Source organism: Hyperolius riggenbachi, chromosome 2 (assembly GCF_040937935.1).
Source record: "Hyperolius riggenbachi isolate aHypRig1 chromosome 2, aHypRig1.pri, whole genome shotgun sequence".
NCBI lineage: Eukaryota > Metazoa > Chordata > Amphibia > Anura > Hyperoliidae > Hyperolius > Hyperolius riggenbachi.
Genome location: NC_090647.1, coordinates 575299862 through 575321405, shown reverse-complemented (window position 1 = coordinate 575321405; position 21544 = coordinate 575299862). Strand labels below are relative to the sequence as shown.

The 21544-nt window shown below is 50.1% G+C and overlaps 1 long non-coding RNA gene across 2 annotated transcripts in view; it reads left to right on the top strand.

The window, feature by feature from the left end:
• The window catches only part of LOC137545221 (uncharacterized), a 45805-nt gene extending 24692 nt beyond the window's left edge, over positions 1-21113 (top strand). For both annotated transcript variants that reach the window (XR_011026015.1, XR_011026014.1), the window contains 3 exons: positions 107-247; positions 781-882; positions 20171-21113. This is a non-coding gene — a long non-coding RNA (uncharacterized lncRNA). The remainder of the gene's footprint in view (positions 1-106; positions 248-780; positions 883-20170) is intronic.
• Positions 21114-21544: the final 431 nt, after the last annotated feature.

Here is a 21544-nt window from a genome sequence, read left to right as displayed (position 1 = left end):
TTACCAACATTGTGGGTTAGTTCAGGAGAGGTGACACTGTGGTTTTGAGAGAAGAGTTACTTGTTTTTGAAAATGTTTCCTGATGTGCTGTTATTGCTCTGTGTAGCAGACTATATGAGACGTAGGCCAACTGGGTGCATCCCATGCTACAACAGCGGCGCCGGAAGGGTCAATTTAGGACCCTATATAGAGATTTGAGGCAGCATCCAGACAAGTTTTTTGGCTACACCCGAATGTCTGTGTCCAGGTAAGATTAGTTTTCAGTTATCTTTAACATGTGGCTAAGTATTTTGTGGAGGAATGCAATTTGTAACACTTTTTGCCCCTTAGTTAACTGTGTTTGACTGAAATCTGAAATACAACACATTAATCAATCAGGTGTATACATGAGCTAACCAAATTACTGTTATACTTGATCCTGGTGTGTTATGCATTCAATGCATAAGGCCTCCAGCTCATTTCCTGAAACCAGTAACTACTATAGTATATATCCATAGTTTGCACATAAGATTTGGAGCATATTATGACCTTACCTACTCCTGGAGCATACTTCATTAAGTATATGACTGTCAGGCAACAATCAGCATCTGGGACACAGTAATGAAGCAATGTTTGAACCACATATTTAGCTTTAATGGTTTGTTCTTCTGGCCAAATATGATATTGGACATGTGGTGCCCATACTTGGTTTTCATCCACAAAAGCAATATGCCACAAATGAGAAATGTTTATATAACAAACAGCATTATATCACAACATAAGCATGCTATTTTTTTGCAGTTTTGATGTCCTTTTGGCCAAACTGAAGGATGCCCTTCAACGCCAAGACACTAACTTTCGCCTAGCAATCACACCAACTGAACGACTCCTCATAAAATTGAGGTAATGTAAAATAAGGACAAAATCAGAGCATTAAACAAAACATAAAAGAGCAAATAGCAAAAGTACTAGTCATGTTGTGATAGCAAATCACACATACTACCAGGGCCATGATTGTAAGCAGGTGTAGCTGATTCAGCAGTTGTTTGTGGCTGGCTGTGAGATGATAAATCAGTGTACACTGTAGAGTCACTGTGCATAGATGATGTATGAAACCTACTACCTTGATCAGGGCGCTGAGGTGGAGGCATAGAGTAATGAGGCTGTTGACCATATGGCATGTTTGGCATATGCATTGGTGGGTAATGCGGTGGGTCATAACTATGTTGCATATGGTAAGAGAGTTGTGGGTATGCATTATATTGTTGACTGGAAGCAGGCAGGTGTAGTTGCTGCAAGTAGTTGTGCACATTGTCTTCTGCACAGCTCTCAGGTACTAAAAATCTCCCCAGTGTCTCAGAGATGGCATGTCTGGCTGCCCATTGTTTATCAGGTGGCACTTTTTGCAATAATGGCACCAAACTTAAAAGATACTGTGTGCATGGCTCTTTAAGTTGTGTCATTTCATCCTCTCGCTTCTCCATATGATCCACAGCCTTTTCTATTGAACTAATCAGCTTCTGGTCGTATTCAGCCCTGCTCATACCTCTTCCTATTCTCCTGCCTTGTGTAGCTAGCCTCACACCTCTACTACACCTGAGAGTTGTGCGTGTCCGAATACTCGCTGGGCTGTGTGGTGTGTGATCTGGTGTGATCGTATTCAGCCCTGCTCATACCTCTTCCTATTCTCCTGCCTTGTGTAGCTAGCCTCACACACCTCTACTACACCTGAGAGTTGTGCGTGTCCGAATACTCGCTGGGCTGTGTGGTGTGGGATCTGGTGTGATCGTATTCAGCCCTGCTCATACCTCTTCCTATTCTCCTGCCTTGTGTAGCTAGCCTCACACCTCTACTACACCTGAGAGTTGTGCGTGTCCGAATACTCGCTGGGCTGTGTGGTGTGTGATCGTATTCAGCCCTGCTCATACCTCTTCCTATTCTCCTGCCTTGTGTAGCTAGCCTCACACCTCTACTACACCTGAGAGTTGTGCGTGTCCGAATACTCCCTGGGCTGTGTGGTGTGTGATCTGGTGTGATCGTATTCAGCCCTGCTCATACCTCTTCCTATTCTCCTGCCTTGTGTAGCTAGCCTCACACCTCTACTACACCTGAGAGTTGTGCTTGTCCGAATACTCGCTGGGCTGTGTGGTGTGTGATCTGGTGTGATCGTATTCAGCCCTGCTCATACCTCTTCCTATTCTCCTGCCTTGTGTAGCTAGCCTCACACACCTCTACTACACCTGAGAGTTGTGCGTGTCCGACTACTCGCTGGGCTGTGTGTGGTGTGTGATCTGGTGTGATCATATTCAGCCCTGCTCATACCTCTTCCTATTCTCCTGCCTTGTGTAGCTAGCCTCACACACCTCTACTACACCTGAGAGTTGTGCGTGTCCGAATACTCGCTGGGCTGTGTGTGGTGTGCGATCTGGTGTGATCGTATTCAGCCCTGCTCATACCTCTTCCTATTCTCCTGCCTTGTGTAGCTAGCCTCACACCTCTACTACACCTGAGAGTTGTGTGTGTCCGACTACTCGGTGGGCTGTGTGTTGTGTGATCTGGTGTGATCGTATTCAGCCCTGCTCACACCTCTTCCAATTCTCCCGCCTTGTGTAGCTACCCTCACACCTCTACTACACCTGAGAGTTGTGCGTGTCCGACTACTCGCTGGGCTGTGTGGTGTGTGATCTGGTGTGATCGTATTCAGCCCTGCTCATACCTCTTCCTATTCTCCTGCCTTGTGTAGCTAGCCTCACACCTCTACTACACCTGAGAGTTGTGCGTGTCCGAATACTCGCTGGGCTGTGTGGTGTGTGATCTGGTGTGATCGTATTCAGCCCTGCTCATACCTCTTCCTATTCTCCTGCCTTGTGTAGCTAGCCTCACACCTCTACTACACCTGAGAGTTGTGTGTGTCCGAATACTCACTGGGCTGTGTGGTGTGTGATCTGGTGTGATCATATTCAGCCCTGCTCATACCTCTTCCTATTCTCCTGCCTTGTGTAGCTAGCCTCACACCTCTACTACACCTGAGAGTTGTGTGTGTCCGACTACTCGGTGGGCTGTGTGTTGTGTGATCTGGTGTGATCGTATTCAGCCCTGCTCATACCTCTTCCTATTCTCCTGCCTTGTGTAGCTAGCCTCACACCTCTACTACACCTGACAGTTGTGCGTGTCCGAATACTCGCTGGGCTGTGTGTTGTGTGATCTGGTGTAATCGTATTCAGCCCTGCTCATACCTCTTCCTATTCTCCTGCCTTGTGTAGCTAGCCTCACACCTCTACTACACCTGACAGTTGTGCGTGTCCGAATACTCGCTGGGCTGTGTGGTGTGTGATCTGGTGTGATCGTATTCAGCCCTGCTCATACCCCTTCCTATTCTCCTGCCTTGTGTAGCTAGCCTCACACACTTCTACTACACCTGAGAGTTGTGCGTGTCCGAATACTCGCTGGGCTGTGTGGTGTGTGATCTGGTGTGATCGTATTCAGCCCTGCTCATACCTCTTCCTATTCTCCTGCCTTGTGTAGCTAGCTTCACACACCTCTACTACACCTGAGAGTTGTGCGTGTCCGACTACTCGGTGGGCTGTGTGTGGTGTGTGATCTGGTGTGATCGTATTCAGCCCTGCTCATACCTCTTCCTATTCTCCTGCCTTGTGTAGCTAGCCTCACACCTCTACTACACCTGAGAGTTGTGTGTGTCCGAATACTCGCTGGGCTGTGTGGTTTGTGATCTGGTGTGATCGTATTCAGCCCTGCTCATACTTCTTCCTATTCTCCTGCCTTGTGTAGCTAGCCTCACACACCTCTACTACACCTGAGAGTTGTGCGTGTCCGACTTCTCGCTGGGCTGTGTGGTGTGTGATCTGGTGTGATCGTATTCAGCCCTGCTCATACCTCTTCCTATTCTCCTGCCTTGTGTAGCTAGCCTCACACCTCTACTACACCTGAGAGTTGTGCGTGTCCGAATACTCGCTGGGCTGTGTGGTGTGTGATCTGGTGTGATCGTATTCAGCCCTGCTCATACCTCTTCCTATTCTCCTGCCTTGTCTAGCTAGCCTCACACCTCTACTACACCTGAGAGTTGTGCGTGTCCGACTACTCGCTGGGCTGTGTGGTGTGTGATCTGGTGTGATCGTATTCAGCCCTGCTCATACCTCTTCCTATTCTCCTGCCTTGTGTAGCTAGCTTCACACACCTCTACTACACCTGAGAGTTGTGCGTGTCCGAATACTCGGTGGGCTGTGTGGTGTGTGATCTGGTGTGATCGTATTCAGCCCTGCTCATACCTCTTCCTATTCTCCTGCCTTGTGTAGCTAGCCTCACACACTTCTACTACACCTGAGAGTTGTGCGTGTCCGAATACTCGCTGGGCTGTGTGGTGTGTGATCGTATTCAGCCCTGCTCATACCTCTTCCTATTCTCCTGCCTTGTGTAGCTAGCCTCACACACCTCTACTACACCTGACAGTTGTGCGTGTCCGAATACTCGGTGGGCTGTGTGGTGTGTGATCTGGTGTGATCGTATTCAGCCCTGCTCATACCTCTTCCTATTCTCCTGCCTTGTGTAGCTAGCCTCACACCTCTACTACACCTGAGAGTTGTGCGTGTCCGAATACTCGCTGGGCTGTGTGGTGTGTGATCGTATTCAGCCCTGCTCATACCTCTTCCTATTCTCCTGCCTTGTGTAGCTAGCCTCACACACCTCTACTACACCTGAGAGTTGTGCGTGTCCGAATACTCGCTGGGCTGTGTGGTGTGTGATCTGGTGTGATCGTATTCAGCCCTGCTCATACCTCTTCCTATTCTCCTGCCTTGTGTAGCTAGCCTCACACCTCTACTACACCTGAGAGTTGTGCGTGTCCGAATACTCGCTGGGCTGTGTGGTGTGTGATCTGGTGTGATCGTATTCAGCCCTGCTCATACCTCTTCCTATTCTCCTGCCTTGTGTAGCTAGCCTCACACCTCTACTACACCTGAGAGTTGTGCGTGTCCGAATACTCGCTGGGCTGTGTGGTGTGTGATCTGGTGTGATCGTATTCAGCCCTGCTCATACCTCTTCCTATTCTCCTGCCTTGTGTAGCTAGCCTCACACCTCTACTACACCTGAGAGTTGTGCGTGTCCGAATACTCGCTGGGCTGTGTGGTGTGTGATCTGGTGTGATCGTATTCAGCCCTGCTCATACCTCTTCCTATTCTCCTGCCTTGTGTAGCTAGCCTCACACCTCTACTACACCTGAGAGTTGTGTGTGTCCGAATACTCGCTGGGCTGTGTGTTGTGTGATCTGGTGTAATCGTATTCAGCCCTGCTCATACCCCTTCCTATTCTCCTGCCTTGTGTAGCTAGCCTCACACACCTCTACTACACCTGAGAGTTGTGCGTGTCCGAATACTCGCTGGGCTGTGTGGTGTGTGATCTGGTGTGATCGTATTCAGCCCTGCTCATACCTCTTCCTATTCTCCTGCCTTGTGTAGCTAGCCTCACACCTCTACTACACCTGAGAGTTGTGTGTGTCCGACTACTCGCTGGGCTGTGTGGTGTGTGATCTGGTGTGATCGTATTCAGCCCTGCTCATACCTCTTCCTATTCTCCTGCCTTGTGTAGCTAGCCTCACACACCTCTACTACACCTGAGAGTTGTGCGTGTCCGAATACTCGCTGGGCTGTGTGGTGTGTGATCTGGTGTGATCGTATTCAGCCCTGCTCATACCTCTTCCTATTCTCCTGCCTTGTCTAGCTAGCCTCACACACCTCTACTACACCTGAGAGTTGTGCGTGTCCGTCTACTCGCTGGTCTGTGTGGTGTGTGATCGTATTCAGCCCTGCTCATACCTCTTCCTATTCTCCTGCCTTGTGTAGCTAGCCTCACACCTCTACTACACCTGAGAGTTGTGCGTGTCCGAATACTCGCTGGGCTGTGTGGTGTGTGATCTGGTGTGATCGTATTCAGCTGTGCTCATACCTCTTCCTATTCTCCTGCCTTGTGTAGCTAGCCTCACACCTCTACTACACCTGAGAGTTGTGCGTGTCCGACTACTCGCTGGGCTGTGTGGTGTGTGATCTGGTGTGATCGTATTCAGCCCTGCTCATACCTCTTCCTATTCTCCTGCCTTGTGTAGCTAGCTTCACACACCTCTACTACACCTGAGAGTTGTGCGTGTCCGAATACTCGGTGGGCTGTGTGGTGTGTGATCTGGTGTGATCGTATTCAGCCCTGCTCATACCTCTTCCTATTCTCCTGCCTTGTGTAGCTAGCCTCACACCTCTACTACACCTGACAGTTGTGCGTGTCCGAATACTCGGTGGGCTGTGTGGTGTGTGATCTGGTGTGATCGTATTCAGCCCTGCTCATACCTCTTCCTATTCTCCTGCCTTGTGTAGCTAGCCTCACACACTTCTACTACACCTGAGAGTTGTGCGTGTCCGAATACTCGCTGGGCTGTGTGGTGTGTGATCGTATTCAGCCCTGCTCATACCTCTTCCTATTCTCCTGCCTTGTGTAGCTAGCCTCACACACCTCTACTACACCTGAGAGTTGTGCGTGTCCGAATACTCGGTGGGCTGTGTGGTGTGTGATCTGGTGTGATCGTATTCAGCCCTGCTCATACCTCTTCCTATTCTCCTGCCTTGTGTAGCTAGCCTCACACCTCTACTACACCTGAGAGTTGTGCGTGTCCGAATACTCGCTGGGCTGTGTGGTGTGTGATCGTATTCAGCCCTGCTCATACCTCTTCCTATTCTCCTGCCTTGTGTAGCTAGCCTCACACACCTCTACTACACCTGAGAGTTGTGCGTGTCCGAATACTCGCTGGGCTGTGTGGTGTGTGATCTGGTGTGATCGTATTCAGCCCTGCTCATACCTCTTCCTATTCTCCTGCCTTGTGTAGCTAGCCTCACACCTCTACTACACCTGAGAGTTGTGCGTGTCCGAATACTCGCTGGGCTGTGTGGTGTGTGATCTGGTGTGATCGTATTCAGCCCTGCTCATACCTCTTCCTATTCTCCTGCCTTGTGTAGCTAGCCTCACACCTCTACTACACCTGAGAGTTGTGCGTGTCCGAATACTCGCTGGGCTGTGTGGTGTGTGATCTGGTGTGATCGTATTCAGCCCTGCTCATACCTCTTCCTATTCTCCTGCCTTGTGTAGCTAGCCTCACACCTCTACTACACCTGAGAGTTGTGCGTGTCCGAATACTCGCTGGGCTGTGTGGTGTGTGATCTGGTGTGATCGTATTCAGCCCTGCTCATACCTCTTCCTATTCTCCTGCCTTGTGTAGCTAGCCTCACACCTCTACTACACCTGAGAGTTGTGTGTGTCCGAATACTCGCTGGGCTGTGTGTTGTGTGATCTGGTGTAATCGTATTCAGCCCTGCTCATACCCCTTCCTATTCTCCTGCCTTGTGTAGCTAGCCTCACACCTCTACTACACCTGAGAGTTGTGCGTGTCCGAATACTCGCTGGGCTGTGTGGTGTGTGATCTGGTGTGATCGTATTCAGCCCTGCTCATACCTCTTCCTATTCTCCTGCCTTGTGTAGCTAGCCTCACACCTCTACTACACCTGAGAGTTGTGTGTGTCCGAATACTCACTGGGCTGTGTGGTGTGTGATCTGGTGTGATCATATTCAGCCCTGCTCATACCTCTTCCTATTCTCCTGCCTTGTGTAGCTAGCCTCACACCTCTACTACACCTGAGAGTTGTGTGTGTCCGACTACTCGGTGGGCTGTGTGTTGTGTGATCTGGTGTGATCGTATTCAGCCCTGCTCATACCTCTTCCTATTCTCCTGCCTTGTGTAGCTAGCCTCACACCTCTACTACACCTGACAGTTGTGCGTGTCCGAATACTCGCTGGGCTGTGTGGTGTGTGATCTGGTGTGATCGTATTCAGCCCTGCTCATACCTCTTCCTATTCTCCTGCCTTGTGTAGCTAGCTTCACACACCTCTACTACACCTGAGAGTTGTGCGTGTCCGACTACTCGGTGGGCTGTGTGTGGTGTGTGATCTGGTGTGATCGTATTCAGCCCTGCTCATACCTCTTCCTATTCTCCTGCCTTGTGTAGCTAGCCTCACACCTCTACTACACCTGAGAGTTGTGTGTGTCCGAATACTCGCTGGGCTGTGTGGTTTGTGATCTGGTGTGATCGTATTCAGCCCTGCTCATACTTCTTCCTATTCTCCTGCCTTGTGTAGCTAGCCTCACACACCTCTACTACACCTGAGAGTTGTGCGTGTCCGACTTCTCGCTGGGCTGTGTGGTGTGTGATCTGGTGTGATCGTATTCAGCCCTGCTCATACCTCTTCCTATTCTCCTGCCTTGTGTAGCTAGCCTCACACCTCTACTACACCTGAGAGTTGTGCGTGTCCGAATACTCGCTGGGCTGTGTGGTGTGTGATCTGGTGTGATCGTATTCAGCCCTGCTCATACCTCTTCCTATTCTCCTGCCTTGTGTAGCTAGCCTCACACCTCTACTACACCTGACAGTTGTGCGTGTCCGAATACTCGGTGGGCTGTGTGTGGTGTGTGATCTGGTGTGATCGTATTCAGCCCTGCTCATACCTCTTCCTATTCTCCTGCCTTGTGTAGCTAGCCTCACACCTCTACTACACCTGAGAGTTGTGCGTGTCCGACTACTCGCTGGGCTGTGTGGTGTGTGATCTGGTGTGATCGTATTCAGCCCTGCTCATACCTCTTCCTATTCTCCTGCCTTGTGTAGCTAGCCTCACACACCTCTACTACACCTGAGAGTTGTGCGTGTCCGAATACTCGGTGGGCTGTGTGTGATGTGTGATCTGGTGTGATCGTATTCAGCCCTGCTCATACCTCTTCCTATTCTCCTGTCTTGTGTAGCTAGCCTCACACCTCTACTACACCTGAGAGTTGTGCGTGTCCGAATACTCGCTGGGCTGTGTGGTGTGTGATCTGGTGTGATCGTATTCAGCCCTGCTCATACCTCTTCCTATTCTCCTGCCTTGTGTAGCTAGCCTCACACCTCTACTACACCTGAGAGTTGTGCGTGTCCGACTACTCGCTGGGCTGTGTGGTGTGTGATCTGGTGTGATCGTATTCAGCCCTGCTCATACCTCTTCCTATTCTCCTGCCTTGTGTAGCTAGCCTCACACCTCTACTACACCTGAGAGTTGTGCGTGTCCGACTACTCGCTGGGCTGTGTGGTGTGTGATCTGGTGTGATCGTATTCAGCCCTGCTCATACCTCTTCCTATTCTCCTGCCTTGTGTAGCTAGCCTCACACACCTCTACTACACCTGAGAGTTGTGCGTGTCCGAATACTCGCTGGGCTGTGTGGTGTGTGATCTGGTGTGATCGTATTCAGCCCTGCTCATACCTCTTCCTATTCTCCTACGTTGTGTAGCTAGCCTCACACCTCTACTACACCTGAGAGTTGTGCGTGTCCGAATACTCGCTGGGCTGTGTGGTGTGTGATCTGGTGTGATCGTATTCAGCCCTGCTCATACCTCTTCCTATTCTCCTGCCTTGTGTAGCTAGCCTCACACCTCTACTACACCTGAGAGTTGTGCGTGTCCGAATACTCGCTGGGCTGTGTGGTGTGTGATCTGGTGTGATCGTATTCAGCCCTGCTCATACCTCTTCCTATTCTCCTGCCTTGTGTAGCTAGCCTCACACACTTCTACTACACCTGAGAGTTGTGCGTGTCCGAATACTCGCTGGGCTGTGTGGTGTGTGATCTGGTGTGATCGTATTCAGCCCTGCTCATACCTCTTCCTATTCTCCTGCCTTGTGTAGCTAGCCTCACACACTTCTACTACACCTGAGAGTTGTGCGTGTCCGAATACTCGCTGGGCTGTGTGGTGTGTGATCTGGTGTGATCGTATTCAGCCCTGCTCATACCTCTTCCTATTCTCCTGCCTTGTGTAGCTAGCCTCACACCTCTACTACACCTGAGAGTTGTGCGTGTCCGAATACTCGGTGGGCTGTGTGGTGTGTGATCTGGTGTGATCGTATTCAGCCCTGCTCATACCTCTTCCTATTCTCCTGCCTTGTGTAGCTAGCCTCACACACCTCTACTACACCTGAGAGTTGTGCGTGTCCGAATACTCGCTGGGCTGTGTGTGGTGTGTGATCTGGTGTGATCGTATTCAGCCCTGCTCATACCTCTTCCTATTCTCCTGCCTTGTGTAGCTAGCCTCACACCTCTACTACACCTGAGAGTTGTGCGTGTCCGAATACTCGCTGGGCTGTGTGGTGTGTGATCTGGTGTGATCGTATTCAGCCCTGCTCATACCTCTTCCTATTCTCCTGCCTTGTGTAGCTAGCCTCACACACCCCTACTACACCTGAGAGTTGTGCGTGTCCGAATACTCGCTGGGCTGTGTGGTGTGTGATCTGGTGTGATCGTATTCAGCCCTGCTCATACCTCTTCCTATTCTCCTGCCTTGTGTAGCTAGCCTCACACCTCTACTACACCTGAGAGTTGTGTGTGTCCGACTACTCGCTGGGCTGTGTGGTGTGTGATCTGGTGTGATCGTATTCAGCCCTGCTCATACCTCTTCCTATTCTCCTGCCTTGTGTAGCTAGCCTCACACACCTCTACTACACCTGAGAGTTGTGCGTGTCCGAATACTCGCTGGGCTGTGTGGTGTGTGTGATCTGGTGTGATCGTATTCAGCCCTGCTCATACCTCTTCCTATTCTCCTGCCTTGTCTAGCTAGCCTCACACACCTCTACTACACCTGAGAGTTGTGCGTGTCCGTCTACTCGCTGGGCTGTGTGGTGTGTGATCGTATTCAGCCCTGCTCATACCTCTTCCTATTCTCCTGCCTTGTGTAGCTAGCCTCACACCTCTACTACACCTGAGAGTTGTGCGTGTCCGAATACTCGCTGGGCTGTGTGGTGTGTGATCTGGTGTGATCGTATTCAGCCCTGCTCATACCTCTTCCTATTCTCCTGCCTTGTCTAGCTAGCCTCACACCTCTACTACACCTGAGAGTTGTGCGTGTCCGACTACTCGCTGGGCTGTGTGGTGTGTGATCTGGTGTGATCGTATTCAGCCCTGCTCATACCTCTTCCTATTCTCCTGCCTTGTGTAGCTAGCTTCACACACCTCTACTACACCTGAGAGTTGTGCGTGTCCGAATACTCGGTGGGCTGTGTGGTGTGTGATCTGGTGTGATCGTATTCAGCCCTGCTCATACCTCTTCCTATTCTCCTGCCTTGTGTAGCTAGCCTCACACACTTCTACTACACCTGAGAGTTGTGCGTGTCCGAATACTCGCTGGGCTGTGTGGTGTGTGATCGTATTCAGCCCTGCTCATACCTCTTCCTATTCTCCTGCCTTGTGTAGCTAGCCTCACACACCTCTACTACACCTGAGAGTTGTGCGTGTCCGAATACTCGGTGGGCTGTGTGTTGTGTGATCTGGTGTGATCGTATTCAGCCCTGCTCATACCTCTTCCTATTCTCCTGCCTTGTGTAGCTAGCCTCACACCTCTACTACACCTGAGAGTTGTGCGTGTCCGAATACTCGCTGGGCTGTGTGGTGTGTGATCGTATTCAGCCCTGCTCATACCTCTTCCTATTCTCCTGCCTTGTGTAGCTAGCCTCACACACCTCTACTACACCTGAGAGTTGTGCGTGTCCGAATACTCGCTGGGCTGTGTGGTGTGTGATCTGGTGTGATCGTATTCAGCCCTGCTCATACCTCTTCCTATTCTCCTGCCTTGTGTAGCTAGCCTCACACCTCTACTACACCTGAGAGTTGTGCGTGTCCGAATACTCGCTGGGCTGTGTGGTGTGTGATCTGGTGTGATCGTATTCAGCCCTGCTCATACCTCTTCCTATTCTCCTGCCTTGTGTAGCTAGCCTCACACCTCTACTACACCTGAGAGTTGTGTGTGTCCGAATACTCGCTGGGCTGTGTGTTGTGTGATCTGGTGTAATCGTATTCAGCCCTGCTCATACCCCTTCCTATTCTCCTGCCTTGTGTAGCTAGCCTCACACACTTCTACTACACCTGAGAGTTGTGCGTGTCCGAATACTCGCTGGGCTGTGTGGTGTGTGATCTGGTGTGATCGTATTCAGCCCTGCTCATACCTCTTCCTATTCTCCTGCCTTGTGTAGCTAGCCTCACACCTCTACTACACCTGAGAGTTGTGCGTGTCCGAATACTCGCTGGGCTGTGTGGTGTGTGATCTGGTGTGATCGTATTCAGCCCTGCTCATACCTCTTCCTATTCTCCTGCTTTGTCTAGCTAGCCTCACACCTCTACTACACCTGAGAGTTGTGCGTGTCCGACTACTCGCTGGGCTGTGTGGTGTGTGATCTGGTGTGATCGTATTCAGCCCTGCTCATACCTCTTCCTATTCTCCTGCCTTGTGTAGCTAGCTTCACACACCTCTACTACACCTGAGAGTTGTGCGTGTCCGAATACTCGGTGGGCTGTGTGGTGTGTGATCTGGTGTGATCGTATTCAGCCCTGCTCATACCTCTTCCTATTCTCCTGCCTTGTGTAGCTAGCCTCACACCTCTACTACACCTGAGAGTTGTGCGTGTCCGAATACTCGCTGGGCTGTGTGGTGTGTGATCTGGTGTGATCGTATTCAGCCCTGCTCATACCTCTTCCTATTCTCCTGCCTTGTGTAGCTAGCCTCACACCTCTACTACACCTGAGAGTTGTGCGTGTCCGAATACTCGCTGGGCTGTGTGGTGTGTGATCTGGTGTGATCGTATTCAGCCCTGCTCATACCTCTTCCTATTCTCCTGCCTTGTGTAGCTAGCCTCACACCTCTACTACACCTGAGAGTTGTGTGTGTCCGAATACTCGCTGGGCTGTGTGTTGTGTGATCTGGTGTAATCGTATTCAGCCCTGCTCATACCCCTTCCTATTCTCCTGCCTTGTGTAGCTAGCCTCACACCTCTACTACACCTGAGAGTTGTGCGTGTCCGAATACTCGCTGGGCTGTGTGGTGTGTGATCTGGTGTGGTCGTATTCAGCCCTGCTCATACCTCTTCCTATTCTCCTGCCTTGTGTAGCTAGCCTCACACCTCTACTACACCTGAGAGTTGTGTGTGTCCGAATACTCACTGGGCTGTGTGGTGTGTGATCTGGTGTGATCATATTCAGCCCTGCTCATACCTCTTCCTATTCTCCTGCCTTGTGTAGCTAGCCTCACACCTCTACTACACCTGAGAGTTGTGTGTGTCCGACTACTCGGTGGGCTGTGTGGTGTGTGATCTGGTGTAATCGTATTCAGCCCTGCTCATACCTCTTCCTATTCTCCTGCCTTGTGTAGCTAGCCTCACACCTCTACTACACCTGACAGTTGTGCGTGTCCGAATACTCGCTGGGCTGTGTGTTGTGTGATCTGGTGTAATCGTATTCAGCCCTGCTCATACCTCTTCCTATTCTCCTGCCTTGTGTAGCTAGCATCACACCTCTACTACACCTGACAGTTGTGCGTGTCCGAATACTCGCTGGGCTGTGTGTTGTGTGATCTGGTGTAATCGTATTCAGCCCTGCTCATACCTCTTCCTATTCTCCTGCCTTGTGTAGCTAGCCTCACACCTCTACTACACCTGACAGTTGTGCGTGTCCGAATACTCGCTGGGCTGTGTGGTGTGTGATCTGGTGTGATCGTATTCAGCCCTGCTCATACCCCTTCCTATTCTCCTGCCTTGTGTAGCTAGCCTCACACACTTCTACTACACCTGAGAGTTGTGCGTGTCCGAATACTCGCTGGGCTGTGTGGTGTGTGATCTGGTGTGATCGTATTCAGCCCTGCTCATACCTCTTCCTATTCTCCTGCCTTGTGTAGCTAGCTTCACACACCTCTACTACACCTGAGAGTTGTGTGTGTCCGAATACTCGCTGGGCTGTGTGGTGTGTGATCTGGTGTGATCGTATTCAGCCCTGCTCATACCTCTTCCTATTCTCCTGCCTTGTGTAGCTAGCCTCACACCTCTACTACACCTGACAGTTGTGCGTGTCCGAATACTCGCTGGGCTGTGTGTTGTGTGATCTGGTGTAATCGTATTCAGCCCTGCTCATACCTCTTCCTATTCTCCTGCCTTGTGTAGCTAGCCTCACACCTCTACTACACCTGACAGTTGTGCGTGTCCGAATACTCGCTGGGCTGTGTGGTGTGTGATCTGGTGTGATCGTATTCAGCCCTGCTCATACCCCTTCCTATTCTCCTGCCTTGTGTAGCTAGCCTCACACACTTCTACTACACCTGAGAGTTGTGCGTGTCCGAATACTCGCTGGGCTGTGTGGTGTGTGATCTGGTGTGATCGTATTCAGCCCTGCTCATACCTCTTCCTATTCTCCTGCCTTGTGTAGCTAGCTTCACACACCTCTACTACACCTGAGAGTTGTGCGTGTCCGACTACTCGGTGGGCTGTGTGTGGTGTGTGATCTGGTGTGATCGTATTCAGCCCTGCTCATACCTCTTCCTATTCTCCTGCCTTGTGTAGCTAGCCTCACACCTCTACTACACCTGAGAGTTGTGTGTGTCCGAATACTCGCTGGGCTGTGTGGTTTGTGATCTGGTGTGATCGTATTCAGCCCTGCTCATACTTCTTCCTATTCTCCTGCCTTGTGTAGCTAGCCTCACACACCTCTACTACACCTGAGAGTTGTGCGTGTCCGACTTCTCGCTGGGCTGTGTGGTGTGTGATCTGGTGTGATCGTATTCAGCCCTGCTCATACCTCTTCCTATTCTCCTGCCTTGTGTAGCTAGCCTCACACCTCTACTACACCTGAGAGTTGTGCGTGTCCGAATACTCGCTGGGCTGTGTGGTGTGTGATCTGGTGTGATCGTATTCAGCCCTGCTCATACCTCTTCCTATTCTCCTGCCTTGTGTAGCTAGCCTCACACCTCTACTACACCTGAGAGTTGTGCGTGTCCGACTACTCGCTGGGCTGTGTGGTGTGTGATCTGGTGTGATCGTATTCAGCCCTGCTCATACCTCTTCCTATTCTCCTGCCTTGTGTAGCTAGCCTCACACACCTCTACTACACCTGAGAGTTGTGCGTGTCCGAATACTCGGTGGGCTGTGTGTGATGTGTGATCTGGTGTGATCGTATTCAGCCCTGCTCATACCTCTTCCTATTCTCCTGTCTTGTGTAGCTAACCTCACACCTGTACTACACCTGAGAGTTGTGCGTGTCCGAATACTCGCTGGGCTGTATGGTGTGTGATCTGGTGTGATCGTATTCAGCCCTGCTCATACCTCTTCCTATTCTCCTGCCTTGTGTAGCTAGCCTCACACCTCTACTACACCTGAGAGTTGTGCGTGTCCGACTACTCGCTGGGCTGTGTGGTGTGTGATCTGGTGTGATCGTATTCAGCCCTGCTCATACCTCTTCCTATTCTCCTGCCTTGTGTAGCTAGCCTCACACCTCTACTACACCTGAGAGTTGTGCGTGTCCGACTACTCGCTGGGCTGTGTGGTGTGTGATCTGGTGTGATCGTATTCAGCCCTGCTCATACCTCTTCCTATTCTCCTGCCTTGTGTAGCTAGCCTCACACACCTCTACTACACCTGAGAGTTGTGCGTGTCCGAATACTCGCTGGGCTGTGTGGTGTGTGATCTGGTGTGATCGTATTCAGCCCTGCTCATACCTCTTCCTATTCTCCTACGTTGTGTAGCTAGCCTCACACCTCTACTACACCTGAGAGTTGTGCGTGTCCGAATACTCGCTGGGCTGTGTGGTGTGTGATCTGGTGTGATCGTATTCAGCCCTGCTCATACCTCTTCCTATTCTCCTGCCTTGTGTAGCTAGCCTCACACCTCTACTACACCTGAGAGTTGTGCGTGTCCGAATACTCGCTGGGCTGTGTGGTGTGTGATCTGGTGTGATCGTATTCAGCCCTGCTCATACCTCTTCCTATTCTCCTGCCTTGTGTAGCTAGCCTCACACACTTCTACTACACCTGAGAGTTGTGCGTGTCCGAATACTCGCTGGGCTGTGTGGTGTGTGATCTGGTGTGATCGTATTCAGCCCTGCTCATACCTCTTCCTATTCTCCTGCCTTGTGTAGCTAGCCTCACACACTTCTACTACACCTGAGAGTTGTGCGTGTCCGAATACTCGCTGGGCTGTGTGGTGTGTGATCTGGTGTGATCGTATTCAGCCCTGCTCATACCTCTTCCTATTCTCCTGCCTTGTGTAGCTAGCCTCACACCTCTACTACACCTGAGAGTTGTGCGTGTCCGACTACTCGCTGGGCTGTGTGGTGTGTGATCTGGTGTGATCGTATTCAGCCCTGCTCATACCTCTTCCTATTCTCCTGCCTTGTGTAGCTAGCCTCACACACCTCTACTACACCTGAGAGTTGTGCGTGTCCGAATACTCGCTGGGCTGTGTGTGGTGTGTGATCTGGTGTGATCGTATTCAGCCCTGCTCATACCTCTTCCTATTCTCCTGCCTTGTGTAGCTAGCCTCACACCTCTACTACACCTGAGAGTTGTGCGTGTCCGAATACTCGCTGGGCTGTGTGGTGTGTGATCTGGTGTGATCGTATTCAGCCCTGCTCATACCTCTTCCTATTCTCCTGCCTTGTGTAGCTAGCCTCACACACCTCTACTACACCTGAGAGTTGTGCGTGTCCGAATACTCGCTGGGCTGTGTGGTGTGTGATCTGGTGTGATCGTATTCAGCCCTGCTCATACCTCTTCCTATTCTCCTGCCTTGTGTAGCTAGCCTCACACCTCTACTACACCTGAGAGTTGTGTGTGTCCGACTACTCGCTGGGCTGTGTGGTGTGTGATCTGGTGTGATCGTATTCAGCCCTGCTCATACCTCTTCCTATTCTCCTGCCTTGTGTAGCTAGCCTCACACACCTCTACTACACCTGAGAGTTGTGCGTGTCCGAATACTCGCTGGGCTGTGTGGTGTGTGATCTGGTGTGATCGTATTCAGCCCTGCTCATACCTCTTCCTATTCTCCTGCCTTGTCTAGCTAGCCTCACACACCTCTACTACACCTGAGAGTTGTGCGTGTCCGTCTACTCGCTGGGCTGTGTGGTGTGTGATCGTATTCAGCCCTGCTCATACCTCTTCCTATTCTCCTGCCTTGTGTAGCTAGCCTCACACCTCTACTACACCTGAGAGTTGTGCGTGTCCGAATACTCGCTGGGCTGTGTGGTGTGTGATCTGGTGTGATCGTATTCAGCCCTGCTCATACCTCTTCCTATTCTCCTGCCTTGTCTAGCTAGCCTCACACCTCTACTACACCTGAGAGTTGTGCGTGTCCGACTACTCGCTGGGCTGTGTGGTGTGTGATCTGGTGTGATCGTATTCAGCCCTGCTCATACCTCTTCCTATTCTCCTGCCTTGTGTAGCTAGCTTCACACACCTCTACTACACCTGAGAGTTGTGCGTGTCCGAATACTCGGTGGGCTGTGTGGTGTGTGATCTGGTGTGATCGTATTCAGCCCTGCTCATACCTCTTCCTATTCTCCTGCCTTGTGTAGCTAGCCTCACACACTTCTACTACACCTGAGAGTTGTGCGTGTCCGAATACTCGCTGGGCTGTGTGGTGTGTGATCGTATTCAGCCCTGCTCATACCTCTTCCTATTCTCCTGCCTTGTGTAGCTAGCCTCACACACCTCTACTACACCTGAGAGTTGTGCGTGTCCGAATACTCGGTGGGCTGTGTGGTGTGTGATCTGGTGTGATCGTATTCAGCCCTGCTCATACCTCTTCCTATTCTCCTGCCTTGTGTAGCTAGCCTCACACCTCTACTACACCTGAGAGTTGTGCGTGTCCGAATACTCGCTGGGCTGTGTGGTGTGTGATCGTATTCAGCCCTGCTCATACCTCTTCCTATTCTCCTGCCTTGTGTAGCTAGCCTCACACACCTCTACTACACCTGAGAGTTGTGCGTGTCCGAATACTCGCTGGGCTGTGTGGTGTGTGATCTGGTGTGATCGTATTCAGCCCTGCTCATACCTCTTCCTATTCTCCTGCCTTGTGTAGCTAGCCTCACACCTCTACTACACCTGAGAGTTGTGCGTGTCCGAATACTCGCTGGGCTGTGTGGTGTGTGATCTGGTGTGATCGTATTCAGCCCTGCTCATACCTCTTCCTATTCTCCTGCCTTGTGTAGCTAGCCTCACACCTCTACTACACCTGAGAGTTGTGTGTGTCCGAATACTCGCTGGGCTGTGTGTTGTGTGATCTGGTGTAATCGTATTCAGCCCTGCTCATACCCCTTCCTATTCTCCTGCCTTGTGTAGCTAGCCTCACACACTTCTACTACACCTGAGAGTTGTGCGTGTCCGAATACTCGGTGGGCTGTGTGGTGTGTGATCTGGTGTGATCGTATTCAGCCCTGCTCATACCTCTTCCTATTCTCCTGCCTTGTGTAGCTAGCCTCACACACTTCTACTACACCTGAGAGTTGTGCGTGTCCGAATACTCGCTGGGCTGTGTGGTGTGTGATCTGGTGTGATCGTATTCAGCCCTGCTCATACCTCTTCCTATTCTCCTGCCTTGTGTAGCTAGCCTCACACCTCTACTACACCTGAGAGTTGTGCGTGTCCGACTACTCGCTGGGCTGTGTGGTGTGTGATCTGGTGTGATCGTATTCAGCCCTGCTCATACCTCTTCCTATTCTCCTGCCTTGTGTAGCTAGCCTCACACCTCTACTACACCTGAGAGTTGTGCGTGTCCGAATACTCGCTGGGCTGTGTGGTGTGTGATCTGGTGTGATCGTATTCAGCCCTGCTCATACCTCTTCCTATTCTCCTGCCTTGTCTAGCTAGCCTCACACCTCTACTACACCTGAGAGTTGTGCGTGTCCGACTACTCGCTGGGCTGTGTGGTGTGTGATCTGGTGTGATCGTATTCAGCCCTGCTGATACCTCTTCCTATTCTCCTGCCTTGTGTAGCTAGCCTCACACCTCTACTACACCTGAGAGTTGTGCGTGTCCGACTACTCGCTGGGCTGTGTGGTGTGTGATCTGGTGTGATCGTATTCAGCCCTGCTCATACCTCTTCCTATTCTCCTGCCTTGTGTAGCTAGCCTCACACCTCTACTACACCTGAGAGTTGTGCGTGTCCGAATACTCGCTGGGCTGTGTGGTGTGTGATCTGGTGTGATCGTATTCAGCCCTGCTCATACCTCTTCCTATTCTCCTGCCTTGTCTAGCTAGCCTCACACCTCTACTACACCTGAGAGTTGTGCGTGTCCGACTACTCGCTGGGCTGTGTGGTGTGTGATCTGGTGTGATCGTATTCAGCCCTGCTGATACCTCTTCCTATTCTCCTGCCTTGCGTAGCTAGCCTCACACACTTCTACTACACCTGAGAGTTGTGCGTGTCCGAATACTCCCTGGGCTGTGTGGTGTGTGATCTGGTGTAGTAGAGTCACTGTCATCCACTGTAGCTGTGTCACCATCCTGTGCAGTGATATCTTCCCCTTCCAAATCACTGTTTGTGTACGGGGTAACCTCTACATCGTCCTCCTCAGGATCAGGTGGTAGGCTATCTTCAGTTCTTTGGTAAGGGAAAAGCACACAATTAGTTTGTGTAATAGTGGCCATGGATGTCACAGCAAATCTATTCTCACAATGCTATGCATCTTTCATTGCCAAACAATAGCAGTTGCCTGTCTATTTGTGAGAGAATTTGTGTACATAGATTTTAGGCACAGCCCCTGATCAAGCATAGAGCAAAGCTGCACTGAGTAAACTTGCAATGTTTTAGGTAGATGTGTGTTACAGTTGTGTGATGCAGACACTACTGCAGCCAATCATATCAACAGGACTGTCAGGCAACTGGTATGTTGGGTAATAAACAGTCCACATTCCTGTCATGTAAGATTCACTTTAAAAAGTACCTATTCCATGCTTACATTAAGCTACGTCCTCCAATAGATTTGCTAGACTGCTGGCAGATTATGCGTTAAACACGAATTAATTGGATTCTGGGGCTACTACTTCCTTCACTGTTCTAGCGGCCAATTTGGACAACATTGCAATAGGTTAACATTTACGCCATACTTACTCAGCCGCTTCATGATGTTTTCGTAGGAATTCTAATATGCCACAATATTTGTATTTGGTTCGCTGTGAACTTCCCAACCCACTCTTGGATTCATATTGCTTTTCTATCTCCTTTTTGTAGCTGTCTCTGACCGACTTCCATCTTGTCCGCAGGAGGCCAACTAGGAATAAAAATAAACATACATGTTATTTCTTTTCTTTTGCAGATTTCTGGCAACAGGGCATTCATATGCAGCACTTCATTACCAATTCCTCATGGGAAGAAGTACAATCCGATACATAGCTTAGGACACCTGCAAATTGATCTGGAAAGTACTGCAACCGGAATTTATGCCAACTCCTGATGTACCTATGTGGGAGGCTAACATGCAGCTTTTTTGGCAGAAACATGATTTCCCTAACTGCCTTGGAGCAGTGGGTGGGAAACATGTGCGACTGGTTATGCCTGCATTCACTGGCAGTCTGTATTACAATTATAAGAAATTCTTTTCACTTGTGCTCATGGCTGTGGTGGATCCTAATTTGAAATTTATATATGTGGATGTTGGCGCTTACGGTAGTTCCCATGATTCGTCAGTATTCCAGCACAGTCAATTTGGCTTGAAGCTTCGCACGGGCCAGGTGACTTTACCACCACCACGCCCCTGGCCTGACACCCTAGAACCACCTTACCCCTGTGTGTTTGTGGCTGATGAGGCTTTTGCACTGTCTGAACATGTTATGAGACCGTATGCACAAAGAGATATGACTCAGAAAAAACTTGTATTTAATAACCGCCTGACCAAAGCCAGACATGTAGTAGAATGTGCTTTTGGAATTCTTGCCAACAAATGGCGCATTTATCACACTGCACTAAAAATGCAACCACAGTATGCTATAACAGTTGTGAAGGCCACATGTATTTTGCATAACTATGTGAGAACACTAGATGGCATGAACATGGAGGAGGAAGAGGGGGATATTACAAACAGTGCTCTGGAAAATTTACCACCAGCTACTTTACGTGGTCCGATTTCTGCCATTCAAAACAGAGACAAACTAGCAGATTATTTTGTGCCATAACATTAATCAATTAAAAACCTGCAGGCTGCTATTTACTTACATTACCTGATGATCATTATTGTGCAAATAAACATTCGTTAAACCGTGTTGTATGTCTATATCATTCATTACACTCTAAAGTATCAAATAGCACCCTATCTCATAATACATGTGAGTACATACACACTCATGTACCTGCTGTTTATAATTAGAGATGGCTATAGAGAGAACAGCTTTGCCAGAGACCTGTGATAATGACACTTCTAATTGGTTAATTAGTCATTTAGGGGAGGGGTGATGATATATTGTAGGCAAAGTGCAGAAATAAAAAAATTACAACACATACTGTACAAATATACTTACTTTTAGAATCCTTGCCCTTTTGACTCAAAGTATTCCATTTTTCACCCAGAAAATCTTTGGCAATGTTGTTCCAGATTTCATGAAGCCTTTGGTGGTCTTTATATCCAGGCAATGACTTATCATACAGTTCTGGGTTGTTTTGAATCTTAATGATTAAGTTTTCAGTGGTAAACCAC